Below are 14,321 nucleotides of genomic sequence, written 5' to 3' on the forward strand. Positions count from 1 at the left end.
TGGTGCATTTCCCTCCTGGCATTTTTTTAGGAGATCCCATCTTCTGAGACTTCGAGAGGACTTCTAAGGCTTCTCACAGGTTTTGCCTCCAGGCATGACCACCTCACATCCTGCTAGCTCACTGCTGGTGAGAAGCTCTCATGTCTGACAGTCTGGGCAAATGAGACAAGGATTCAGTGAAACTTGACGGGAAAGCCCTAGCAGATTTCTGGTCTGTTTCTGAAATCTACACAAGCCCATCTTCCTAGGCTTTATCCTCAAGCAAAACGGAAGTGCCAGAAAGATGTCTCTGGAGTGCACTCTTATAGTCACTTTGCTCTCACAATTTCATGTGATATTCCATTGTAACATTTGAATGAATGCAATCTTGCCACCAAGGTTAAGCTCAGCAAAATTATTTCGAGCCCAGTTTTAGTCCATGACTTTCCGTTCCTTTTCTAAGCAGAGCCACAAGAGGCAAATAAAAAGCCAAGACTCAGGCTGAGCATAGAGCCTCTCTTGACAACCACTGTATTGCTGACTCATCACCCACTTCCCAATAGGAAATGGAATACCAAGAGGCCTGCACACATTCTGGAGGGCCGTACTGGCTTAAAGACTGGTCTGTGATGGAGGGAAAGGCATGGCATGAGAGCACACAAAACAAAAGCAAAGAGAAGCAAAGCAATGAATGAAGCCACTAGCTCTCAGGCAGCTGCTGACATGCACAGGAGTACAGGCTGCTGGAGATTTTCACTGCCAGGGATCTGGCAGCAATCACACTAAATGCTGTGAGCTGTTGACAGCTGAAGACGAGCAGCTTTTGCAGAAGGAGAAATCCTCTGGACTTACAGTAAGTCCTGTGACACTGTATCATTTGACTCAATTAGCTCAAACAACTGGGGTATAATTGAACAAACTATAACATGAGTTGTGACTCATGCTGCGTCTCAAACTGCCCATGTCAGCGTGGTAAATTAATTCATAGTCTGCTAAGTGAAAGTTAATAGCCAACAGCAGTTCTTGGCATATCAGAGGGATATTTTGTATAAAGGCATAGTTAGGGAAGGAAAGCTCTTATGAAACTGTTGATCTGTTGACTGATTTCAAAACCAAAAGTGAATGAGAGCTAGAAACAAGAGACCAGAGTGGAGAAAAATGTTAGGTCAACAAAAATAACAGACAGGAGTTATTTCTGGCATTATATCTGGTAACCGTGTTTGAACGTTGATGATTAACGTATTAGTTATGTGTGCATGTGATGCAAGAGGCTTGGTAAGAGGTCTGCTTGCATATCCAGTCCTGTTCACTTTGTCCAGACAAAATCACAAGCATAAAGGGCTTATCACACAAATTAGCCAGCACAATCATTCCAGGATTTTATTTATTTTAAGTTGAAGGCCCCAGTGTGACAGACACACCCAGTTCAAAAATTACTGCCGTCTGCAATAGCACTTTTTTTTATCATGCTCTGAATCTTGCTCTTTTCACCCCCAGTGTGGCAAACAAATTAATGGATTCAATTTACTGGCAAGACTGACAGTAGGGGAATTTGACTCTGTTGAATACTGCTTTATGTCCAAGCAGAACTTGGCTCCAGCATTCAAATGCACAATGGTTATATGCAGGGGGAAGTATGAAGTGAAAGAAGGGCTGGAGAGAAGCTAAAGGACAACTAGAAGAACTCTGAGGATCAGAGAAGTGAAAAAACAAAGTGGTAAACAGTAGCAAAAAATCTGGAAGCTGAAAGGGAAAAGTAGAAAATAAAAGGAAATAAAAATAAGCACATTTTTGCAGGATAAGTGGTTCAAAGGAGAATAATGCAGAGTGTATTTCTGCACTTAATCCTATTAAAAATGCTTATCTGGATTCACTGTGGTGAGGTAGCAGAGTTGAGTACTGATATCCGGGGAGTTTGTAGAACAGTTGAGGCCCTGCAAGACGTGCTGATTTTTAAAGAGCTTTGCCTTTCTCAGAACTGCTTAATAACTGTAATTTTAAGTGGTCTGAAACACATGATAGTGTGAATCATGGTTCCTGTGGTAACGCTGTGGTAAAATGTTGTGGCAGAGGTAGTATAACAGCTTATTAGAAAGCGAACATACATTTTCCAACCAAACAAGGATATAGCAAAGATATTTTGAAGACTGAAAGTCAGTTATTCCAAAGAATATGTCTCTGTTTGAAACATAAAAACCTTTCACAAACCCCAAACACAAACTAGTCTACCTACTGCTTTCAGCCATTCCTATAAAACAAAGCGGTGTGTTTGTTGGTTTTTGTTGTTTTTTTTTCTATATGGAGACAACTAGCAGTTCTGAAATACACTCAACACCAAAAATACTTTTTATTTGCATAACTGTGCCACTAAAAGGCTTTGAAACAATTTATAAGGTGACTAAGGTTTTCCTCAGATGGAGATAGAGTCACATTCCTAGCTAGTAAAAGAATGAGGTAGGTCCGGTCAGGTTATTTGAATTTGTGATTTTGATGCCTTTTTGAGATAGCATCCTGAAAGAGACTTGAGATACTTCTCCATTTGTCTTAGTTTCAGCTGGGGCAGAATTGTTGGATTTTTTTAGAGTGAATGATGCTACATTTCTAGTTCTAGGAGAAAAGCAATGTTGATAACACACTGATGTGTACAGCTGCTATTAAGCAGCATTGTGCAGAGCCAAGGCCATTCTCAGCAAAGGACCCAAGGAAATGTGAGGGAATAACATTAGGAGAGGTGACGTAAACTTGCCAAAGGGATATTCCATACCATATGATGTTGTGTGGGAGGAATTTTGAAGGGCTGGGAGTTCATCTCTCTCTTCCACTGCTTGGGGGCTAAGGAGGCATCGGTTATGGGGTGGCAAGCAACTGCTTGTACACCACTTCTTATATATATACATTCATACACACACATATATATATAGTCATATCTAGTATACTTTTCTCTATCTTAGTGATTAGTTTTATCTCATCCCATGAATTCTGCTCTATTGTTTTTTTTTAATTCTCTTCCCCATCCCACTGGGAAGGAGGGCAGTGAGTGAACGACCGTGTGCTGCTAAGCCACATGCAGGGTTAAATCACAACACCATTAAAGACTTCTCTTCCAGGAAACTTAAAAATTAGTATAGATTTACTCCTTTTTTTTTTAAACTTAAAATATAAAAACAAGATTCTTAGCAGATGACTAAAAAGTAGTCTTTCACCCTAATGCATTTTCCAGTCTTAATTCAGACTTGATTTCACTTAAAAGCCCTTAGCCCTTATTCAGATTGTCTGGCTGCTGTAGTGTCCTCCAGCTTCCAGCAAGAAAACTTCAAGCTAGTAATGCCAGGCTCATGAAGAAAAACTCTCTGTTGGGAGAGCGGTAGACCAAAAGTGGAGGGGAAGTTACTGACAAGTCAGGTCAAAAAGCTGTTGTGTTCCTAGATGTTGCTGCTTCAGTTTCTAGGTGAAATACTAGAGATTTTCCTAAGTTCTGGTTGACTTAGATTTACGGATGACAGTTAATGTCTTTTGCACGGACAGCTTTCCTGGTTAGAAAGTCAGCTTGTAAATCAAGGGACAACCACCATTCTTCCTCTCACCAATATTCTCTTTTCTCAGTCTCTTCACAGAAATTCTGTCCTATTAAACAGTGAGTATGTACATCTAGGCCAAGGTCCAAAAGCCAAGCACCAGGTCTGTCAAGAGTGTCCTAATTATAACTTAAGATACCTTTCCATAAACAGTTTCCAAGATCTTTGGAAGAAACAGTAAGGATATAAATACTTATTTTCCTATGTGAAGAATTGCATCCACACATTGCCCGGCCAGAAATGTTTTTGTGGCAATCCTGTACTGACTCTTCTAGTGTTGTAAGTATTTGCTTTAATCTGCAATTTATCTCTCACTTCAAGGAGTCAAAATTCATTTTGCAAACTATGTAGGTATTCAGTAAAGTAGAAATGTGAACTGCAGCATGGTTTTCAGCCATAAGAGCTAAGGCATTAGCAAGGATGCCTGGATTTAAGCCTGACTTCTACATGGGGAAGGTGATTTCAACAATCAGTGAACATCAGCAGGCAAATTACTAGACTGCCTCTGGTTTGGTTTATGATCTTTAGTCCCAAGCTCTGCTCCAGTACCTCAGTTTTGGTGTCATTTTGTACCAGAGGAGTGGATAATGCAGTTGCTGAATTACTACTTTCTGATCTGGAGGGCACTTACTTGCCTGTCATGATGTAAAGCTGGCACTTAATGGCCTGCAAATAGAAGTCTACAGCACTGAATTCCCCACAGCCCTGAATCATCACTGTGCATTATTCCACTGACTGACTGGTACAAGCCAAATCACAGTGTTATCTAAAATCTCTATTTTCTGTCTGTTGTGAAAGCAGAATCCACGGCATGTGTCTGAGTAAAGAATTCTTGCTCAAAAAGATGTTTTGATATTTTTTAGCAATAATTGTACCATTTAAATTGAGCAGGAGGAAGAAATAGGCTTGCTATCTAGATGCTGTGAGAGGTGTTTGTGCTATTATTACTGTAAAACAGAATTCTCATGGAAAGCTTTCTGTATCAGAGGGTTTTACTTCTATGCAGTTCTATGTCTCTACCCAAAAGGTCTGAGCATCATCCCACAACGAATAAGATGCATGTCTTCTGGCTGCTAGAATAAGAGCCTTACCAAATCACAGACTGTACAGTCCACTTGGAAAAACAGTAGTACTGACTAAACAGGTCATAGTAGGTATGGCTTTACCAAAACCATACAATTCACACTGACTGAAGGTTGACCTGCCATCAACAGAGTAGTGCAGCTTACACTGACTGAGGAAGGAAGAGAAACAACAATTTAAAAATCATTTCTCCCCCATGATCAGAAACAGTACACTGGAATTGTACAAGAATGTGACCACATTTAAGCATAGCTGTGGTCATTATAGCTTGAATTCTAATGTAGACAGTACCAAATTTAGGAAAGACATGGGAGAAGCTGAATGAAAATGCATGTAGGGAAATGTAAATGACTGGCAGTAGTATCACTTTCACTTTGTTATTAAAAGTAATCCCTATGCTCTGTAAGCAAACAGGCAGCAGAGTGGTAGAACTGGGCAAAGTTGCTCTCATTTTAACACTTAGTGAATGTAACATTTGAGTAAGGCACCCTGGTGGAAACTGGAAAGAAGTCTTTACATCTTGCCAACCTGGGCTGCTCCAGCTGAAATGATGCCATGTTCTGTTTTTAAGAAAGTCGCTTAGATTTTATGTCACACCAGTTCCTAGACAAAAGCCAATTTCTTCCCTGTGAGAACTGCTAGCTTTTTCACTGGGAGAAAAGCTGCAAAATGATCGCAGAACAAGTTTTAGGTGAGAGTCGTTGGCTGTTTGATGTCACTGTCATTTGCTGGAGAGCAGGAGGTTTTGGCAGTTGGTGTATTTTCACCATCATAGTATTGTACAGTGAATATTTTTCTGCCCAATGAAAAGTTGCCCAGAACATTAGGTCAGCTGTACCTTACTTACATCATTGCCTAATCCAAGGGGTGGGAATCAAGCCCATGAGGCTATGTAGAACAGAGATGGACAATTCTACCTACACCTTAAACATCTCCTGCCACAGAGGGAGATGTGTCCAGAGCAGAGCGCTGCCAGTCCGCACTACACACCTCTAAGCAACCTGCATTTACTGCAGAGAGGTGATCCAGCTAAAACTGATGGTCAGGTGACGTAAAAGGCAGGTTTCATATCACAGCATTGCCTGCACTTGCCATGGATCTTTTCCAATGCAAAGACTTGGTCACATTTGTTTCTACACATAACAGTGCAATCTTTTCTTAAAATAACTAACTAACTAAATAAATAAATTACGACCTAGGCCTATTAGCAAAGCGAACTCCTATGACTGTGTCATTTTTAGCATGGTGTTAGTAAGTGTACAGGTTGGCCTTGTTACTGCTTCTGAAATAAACTAGGGCTTCTTTTGTTGAAGCTTTTAATAGAACTTGGGATTGGAACAGTGCCGAGATGGTCACAAGATCACATGACTCAGAGGGCTACTGAGATTTAAAAGTGTTTTAAAAGTTTAAAACAATAAAAATAGCTCTACTGTGTCATTTTTAACAGGCACAAATATGCAATACACTATTCAGACCCAGAAACTCCTTTCGGTAATGAACAAAGATCACCATAATAGCTGACATTTCTGAAATGTCTGAGAAGTAAGTTCAAGGTCGTGTTTAAATGCAAACATGTTACACATAGTAATTATCATGAGTTTGTTATATTTACTCGTGCAAAGTATTCAGACAGTCATGCATCAAGTAAACTAATGGTCTGTTATTGAGCAAAGTTTAACATCAAGCAATGTGCTATGAATTTTAAAACATTTTTTAATGTCAGACAGAGATTGTAATGAGAAAACTATCTCGATTATGAAAGATTTACGAAAGGGGAAAAGAGGGGAGAGGGAAAGGAGAGTAGAGAGAAATGTTTAAAAAGAATGACAAAAAAAGCCCCAACCCTTTTCTCAAAGCAGAGCATTTAGATTAATTTTGGTATCTAACAGAATGGGAACTATAGAAGTGATTCAAATCTGATAATCCATGCGCATCTCTTTAACTTCCCAAGCCAGGTGAAACTCCCCTCTTCATTTCCAAGCCTATACATTTTGACACAGAATCAGATTGGAACCGTGCAGCTGAAAGCTTGCGTGGCTTTTCCGGGAGCTCCTATGAGTAATGCATAGGTCTCATCTCCTGACACAGGATACCTGTGCTGGAGGCAGTTTCAGTATTAATCAGCCTGTTGTTGCTATGGGCTACAATCTGCTAACAAAAACCTAGGGCTCCTCATTGATTCACTGTCGCCAGTGCTGTTATTTAACAGGGTTTTAATTTAACCAATGTAATTGCCTCCAAGACTTTTTTCAGGCACTTTTTTTTTTTTTTTTTAAACAGAAGTTATTTATAGATCCCATGGTCTTTTTCTACTGCTTGATTCATATTTGCACTGTTATAAAATTTGGCTTGCCTTTCTTTGAAAATCCCTGGCAAAACATTACTGATTTCTTAGTGGGGACAAACCCTGGACATTTTTCCACAAAGACACACTGATGTTTGTGCTGGGGGCAGCCAGACCTGCAATCCAATTAATGAGGGTTGGGTTCAAGACTACACTTGTTCAAGTCACATTGACTTCATCAGTGTTTTGCAGTGTGGACCTACCACACAAAACTTATGGTGGAAACTGATTTAAGTGCTTAGCCAAAATCACATTGCTGTGGTTATTAGAAACAAGGGCAATGGAAAGGATTCAAAACTGAAGAGTTAGGAGTATTATTTATTTGGGTCTAGAAATGGAGCTCAGCAGTGAAATGCAAATCCAGCAGTGGGCTTCAGTCACTTCATCAATTAATTAGACAAAATATTAGTTTCCAATAAATATATTCAAAGTGTGTGATTCAGCAAAACATATCACTGCTACTTAAATATTTTTCTTGGCCAAGAATAGACAGAAGAGAGAGATACTCTAGCAAGCACAGGAAATGTTTCTAATTTGCAAATAAAGGGAGAAAGAGATTTGCCACCTAAGAGAAGCAACTGATACTTTTATAGCCAATGGGTGCCCATTTTGTGAAAGGATTTATTTCTGGATCAGTATCATCATCGTTATTTCCAAAGCCATGGGAATGACTATTATAGTCATCACAACAGTCACTGCGTTTTTCCTGTGACAGTTTTAGTTGGCAGATCTCAGTGTACTTTACAAAAGAAGTCAAGATCATTCACCCCATATTACAAATAGGATATGTAAGGCACAAACAGATAGTGAGGGGACAAAATCTCTCCTGAGGTCAAACAAGGACTCAGACACAAACTTGCAGTCCCAGAGCACTGATCAGTTGTGGAAGTTGAACAGTTCAACTGCTTCTACTTGTCCTACTTGTCTGCTATGGATCTCTGTTTTTGTTGTTGTTGATTGTTTGCTTGTTTTTAAGAAAACTTCAACACACGAATGTGAGACTAATAGAGAACGATTTGTGGTCTTGCAGAATCCAAAAAGTCTACAAAGTCTCATGGTTGTCACATGCCTCTCTATTTCCCTCTCCCAAATAGTAACATAATTTTGACACAACAAATTTTAATAAATTCTAGAGTCACATATGTCTTTTTATAAGTATTTCCTTCTGCAAAGCCATTCACAAGAACAGTGGGATAAATTTCATTTAAAAACAAAGCATTCAAGTTGGTGGTCACAGCCGCAATTTACTGGGGATGGCTTTTTTAGAGAAGCAGTTCCTGGAGCCATGGGAAAAGCACTGGGTCTCCACTTTATTAAACAACAGCAACAGCAACAAATTCCAGCACAGAATACTAATACGAGAAACTGGAAAATGCAAATTTGGAAGGCCTGATAATCTGTATGAATTAAGATAATAGAATACATATGAACTTTTACTTACTTATGTTTCTTTAAGACCTCCTGTTTCAGGAAAACTTGCTCATCGCTTCTGATGACTCAAGGCTAGTGATGCCATAGATTGGTGAGAGCAGGTTTTTTTCTAGACATTTTTCTCATGGGTTACTCATGCAGGATCATGGAGGGCAATAGATCTGGTAGGTAAAAATATGCTACGGAAGATTTACTGGGGAAAACACAATTAAAGTTTGATTATCTGTAGAACTTTCGTTAGCATATTTCCAGATTTCTACACCTAACTCAGGTAATAAACCCACCAAACACCTCCAAGAGATAGAACTGGATGTGAGGGAAGAAGATGGAGTACAAGGGAGTGCATTAATTTACGCACATCATAGATTTGAACAGTGAGTCACAGCTTTGTCAGAGGCAGAAGGTGGAAGTGGGGATACAATTACTTTGAAAACCAGTGGTCGAAGTATTAATCCTTAAATATATGCCATGTCTCTGAAAAGCTGTTTCTCTCATCCCTTACGTACTCATCAATACAATACGCTCTTCAGAGGAGTTAGATTGATAGCTTAATTCACTTTGCAAATCTATGGAAGCAATACTTTAATGCTTTGGCACAAGCTGTCTCTGACATTGAAAATTAGTAAAGAAAAGAAGTGGTGAAAATGTCAGGAGCAGGAGTACTTCATTTTTCTCTTGTTTAAAATGTCATCTGTTATCTGCAATCAATGCAAAGAGACAAATTCCCATACCATAATGATTTACAGTATGTTTATAGGCACAGATAGAAGTAATCACAGGGTTAGGAGAACAACTTTTGGTGAATTCCTCAAGTGTCAGAAGTGCTTAGTTCTGCATTTTCCTCTTCTTAAGAATGTGGGGGAGATAGACACACATATCTCTGTGATTTCTGTATTTCTATACACAAGCATACAAAATCCACCGCCTATTTGGCCTCAACTATTTATAAACATATCCCCTAACTAGAAGTCTATGACTTTAAAAAAATGTTGCCTTTGCCACTAAAAATAAAATAAAATAGAATAAAAAGCAGGCAATAAATATTTTTCACTCTTTCCATATCTAAACAAATGCATATGAAAGGAAATACACTCTTGGTCGTGGTGCTAGATGTAATGTTTTAAACTTTCCATTGTTTGGAATTTCCTGTTTCAGATCTTGAAAGTAAAACTTCTATGACTGATTTTTGTTCTTTCCCAGCAAGTACATATTGTCCAAGTTTTTTAAATGGTATCAAGATGAATAAGTCTCCATTTATTCATTTCCTTTGTGTCCACCAGAATTTGGGATACTGTGGGATACAATAACTTCTCTGCCTCCAGAATTCCTGTTTAAAATTCCTTAGCAACAGAACTCTGGATTTTTGCCAGCTTTGGTGGCCATACAACTCCACTGTCATTGCTTGCACTTTTCCACCCAAAAAACTGTGTGAAGCAGGGAAGTGTTGCAGCTCAAGGGTGTAGGTGGTAAATTAAAATGAAAACAGGTCAGCTTTTAATACTTCTGGGAATTTTTTATCCTAGAGTCCAGAGCATAGAGATAGAGCACAAAATGAGTGCCAGGCCTTGCATGTCTTGGACCATTGCCCAAATAACCTTTCTTGCCCTTCCTGTCAGTGAGTGAATGATGATTTTTAATAAATGAAATGATTCCTGCATCTTGCAGCCACTCCCTGTCACATTAGCACAGTGATTCTCAGGAGTTACTCACATCATCCACACAGCTGCTGTACAGGCTCCAACATCCTACAGCAGGGAGTGAGGCCATGTTTATACAGCACTCAAAATAACATGCTCGAAAAATTTTGCATGAAGATTTGTTTGTTTGTTTAAATAAAGATGTGCTTATAAGTGCTATTTCTCGCAGAAGACATTCACCTCTAGTTATATTAGCGAAAAAGACAGAAGAAAAAAATGTTATACCTTCTAGAACAGTTCCTGAAAAGAAATCAGTTACAAAACTTCAGTCCAAATTGTACACACCTAAAAATACCTCTAGCAATGTCTCTATTTCCCTTCAGCAAGCTCTTTTGTCTGTGATGTGAGCAGTTATGCAGCACCTGAAGCGCACTGCAGGCAATTATCCCTCCACTGGCAGCCACTCTTGCAGTCAGCACATCTGCTTGGAATCCACCCCAGAGCCAGCTCCTGCCCAGCAGTTAGCAGGTAATGATCTATTCCACATCATCATTTTTCACCCAAAGCCTGGTATACTGTGAATGTTACATACACTAAGTTAGAGTGTGGATTTAATTATTCAGGTATGTCTACTCTACACATCCAGCAATTTCCTCCAAAATAAAACATATACTTTTGTCCTTGGCATTTTCTCAGAGCTCACTTGACATCTTAGTATTTATCTATTCCTGGCTTGCTACTTGCCTGCAAGGTGACCTTGAATAAGTCTCTTCATTTATCCATATTTGTATACTGTTTCTGCTGTCCTCAGACACTCCAGAACAAACATTAACCAGGAAAGTCATAAGGTGATTTTTATCTGTCTGCTAAAATTATGTTGTTGTAGTAAAATTATACATTAATTTTATTAGGGAAAAATAATATGAGCAATAAGCAGAAAATAAGTGGCATGGCCTGAGTTATAAATGGTGAGGTCCTGCTCTCTGCTTGTTTTACTACTTCAGTCTGCTTTTGAATAGATTCTCAACTGACTTCCCAAAATAGACTATATGAACACAGTGTACAAATCTAAGGGTAAAAAAGAAGAGTATACACTGATGCAATATAAAAATAAGGATATCTTCACAACTATAGATAGTATCTCAAATGTCTATGTACTTTATTCAGCATACAAATACTAATAAAATCTAGATTAGTTATTTTTTTGTGGAAATACAAAAGCTGCTCTGGAAGTAATGGCCCATGACTTTAGAGGTGAGTGTTGGTGGTATGGCTGTAGAAGATGAGCCTTCCCAATAATATTCCTTTACATTTTGTTGCTGTGTAACAGATGGCAGAAGACGAGCAATCTGACACAATGGCATCTGATATGGAAGTGTGTATGAAGCAAAGGTGTGGAACCGAATTTTCACATGCAGAAAGAATTGCACCCATTGACACTCACTGATACTTACAGAACATTTACTGTGTTGGGTGGGTGCATTTCAGTAGTGATGACAGCAACGTGAAAGACAAGACACGTTCTGGATGGCCATGCACAGCTGCCACATAACAAAATGAAGAGTGTCTCAGTCAGCTCATCTGCACAAACTGGCAGATTACAACCAGGGAACTGTGTACAGAGTTGAATATCGGCTTAAACGCATTGGAAAGGATGGTGGCAATGTTGGAATATCACAAAGTTTACACCAGATGGATCCCAAGAATACTCACAGAAGAGAAGAAAGAACACTATGCAAGTTTTTCAGGATATACTGAATCAAGACGGGGCTGAAGGTGACAGTTTCCCGAACTGCATCAAGTGGTATAACCACTTAGAACTGAAGTCAAAGCAGTAGTCCATGGAGTGGCGAGATATGAATTCCCCATCAAACTAAAGTTTCAAGACATAGCTTTCAGTGGATAAAATGATGTGTGCTGTCTTTTGGGATAAGTGAGAGATAATCATTCTGGATTTTCTGGAAACTGGATAAACCATCAGTTCTGACTGCTACATTGAAATGCTGACTAAGCTGAAGGTTCAGATCTCCAGAGCCCGATTGGAGAAGAGGACTACCTTTCTCTTGCAACATAATAAGGTTTACCAGTTTGAAAGTGGAGCACACTGCCAGTCTTGGCTGGATTGTTGTACTGCACTCACTCTGTTGTCCAGATTTGACACCTTCTGACTTTTATCTGTTGTTTTCCTAGCAATAGTACTATCATAGCAGCTGTGAAACAGTGGGTGACGTCCACTGGGGCAGATTTTGACGAGTGTGGCATGCAGGTCCTTGCTCATCACTGGTGAAAATGTATAGCTGATGGTGATGAATGTGTTAAAAAGTAGTATTTTGTAGCTGATAATTCGCTCTAACAAGTATTGGTGTTGTGCTCTCTGTGTCTGGTGTAGTTTCCATATAAATCAGAAGGAGGCATTACTTTTGGAACAACATATATTGTTATGTATCTAGAAATTATTAGCTACTAACATTTTGTGGGGAAAAAAAAAACAAACGAAAAAACTGAAGTGGAGGATCATTTTCATTCTGTTACAGTAAGAGCTTCAGGCTTTCAAATGGATAAACATTTCTGCAATTTGAGCTATGTGAGTCATGTTTAACAAGGCAGAAGTGTACAAAGAATTAGCTATCTACAATGCATGTGCTTCCCTAGACTTACTGCACTAACTTAAGAAAGACAAAGCAGTCATGAAATGCAAAGACTCAAGATACAACTTGTTACTTTCTGTCCGAGGACTGAGATCACTCGAAATCATCACACACAGAAGGCTACTGTGGAAAAGAGGAGCTTTTCACTCACAGTGCAAACAGGGCACAAGAATCTTTCACAAGGACAAGGGACCAGGACTAGGTCCTGGGAGAGCCTAGAAATTGGCTCTGAGATCAGACTGAAGGCTGAGCCTGCAAATCATTGCATCCCTGAGCCACACATATGTACAGATTTCTCTGCAGTTGGTATGAAAGAAAATTAAATTAAAGAGATTACTCACCTGTGCAAAACCTACATCCAAGTGAAGGAAGGAAACAGCACTGCATGTACCAGAGAAGCAGCCCTATCCAACCATTCCTGACTTACAAAATCAAGCTTCAAGTATAGCTTTACCTCTTTGTCCTCTGCATTTCATCCTTGATTCTGAACTTTCCTCAGCTCCTATTTTTCTTCTATTAATCTGCCACCTTTGTTTAAATTCTCATGTACATCACTCTTCTCTCACCTTGACTTCTGCAGTTCATTTTTCTGTGATGTTCGAAACTCCAGCATGCAGCACCTGTGCAATTATGCTGCCTTACTTCCAGAACATCCAGAAAGCTCCGCTTTTTCTAGTCTCAATTCCACATATCTCTGTATCAATTTCAACTTCCCTGTCCCTCTACTAATGTACTGCACAGTTTAGAATTTTCACCTCTTTATTGTGACCCATTCCTTCCTTATCTATTTCTTTTTTTAATAAATAAACAAATAAATAAATAAAAAGGAAAGATATTACTGTTTAGAAAATTCAGTTCTATTTGGAATTACTTTTCTGTCTATTGCCATCTCACTGAAATTTTAGCCAATTTTTATCTCCTTATTTATTTATTTGATTGAAATCAAGGAGGATATATCCATTTGCTATTATTTGGCCCATAAATGCTTCCCCACCATATTTTAATTCTTAGTTTTGTTTGTTTGTTTTGTTTTCACACATACATATATAGTGGTTTATTCCATCATGTGCTTTAAAAAAGACACATATGAAATTGTTGATATAAATTGAAATTGCTCTGCATCACTACTTCTGGAAATCCTTGTGTTATCTCTGGATATATGATACATCTTAATCACAGAATCATGGCTGAATTGTAAGTATTTCTACATGTAAGCCCCAAAGACTACTAAATTTCTTTTTTTTTCCTTTTAACTAGGCATGCTATTAATTAATGCGTACCTAAATGATTAAAACTATTTTTCAAATAATGAACAATACAAAAGCAGACAAGTTAATTGATTGATTGGTGTATGAGCAGAGTCCTAATGGATTAGCATTTGCATATTAACATAGATCCAATCTCTCTTAATGAGCTGCTTGCCACATTTTGTCTTCTTTTAAACAGCAGTGAGCATGATAAAACAAATAAACCCACTGGACTGCTCCCTCTCAAGGGACAAAAAGACAAATTTTAAACAGCCTCTCTCCAGCACTGATTTATATAAACATTTTGTGCAGTGGTGTCAGGTCCCTGTGTACCTTGGTGCACAGGGCTAATCATATTGTATTTCAGGTTCCTTCTG

At 38.8% G+C, this 14,321-nt stretch overlaps 1 long non-coding RNA gene across 1 annotated transcript; it reads left to right on the forward strand.

Annotated features, from left to right (window-relative positions):
* Window positions 1-672: 672 nt before the first annotated feature.
* On the forward strand, window positions 673-13,816 carry LOC107308873 (uncharacterized). The gene is made up of 3 exons (XR_001552959.3): window positions 673-832; window positions 10,433-10,577; window positions 11,380-13,816. It is a non-coding gene; the product is annotated as an uncharacterized LOC107308873 (long non-coding RNA).
* The last annotated feature ends 505 nt before the right edge of the window (window positions 13,817-14,321 follow it).

The sequence above is a fragment of the Coturnix japonica genome, chromosome 2 (assembly GCF_054131305.1).
Source record: "Coturnix japonica strain WE chromosome 2, WE-NBRP24, whole genome shotgun sequence".
NCBI classification, from domain to species: Eukaryota; Metazoa; Chordata; class Aves; order Galliformes; family Phasianidae; genus Coturnix; species Coturnix japonica.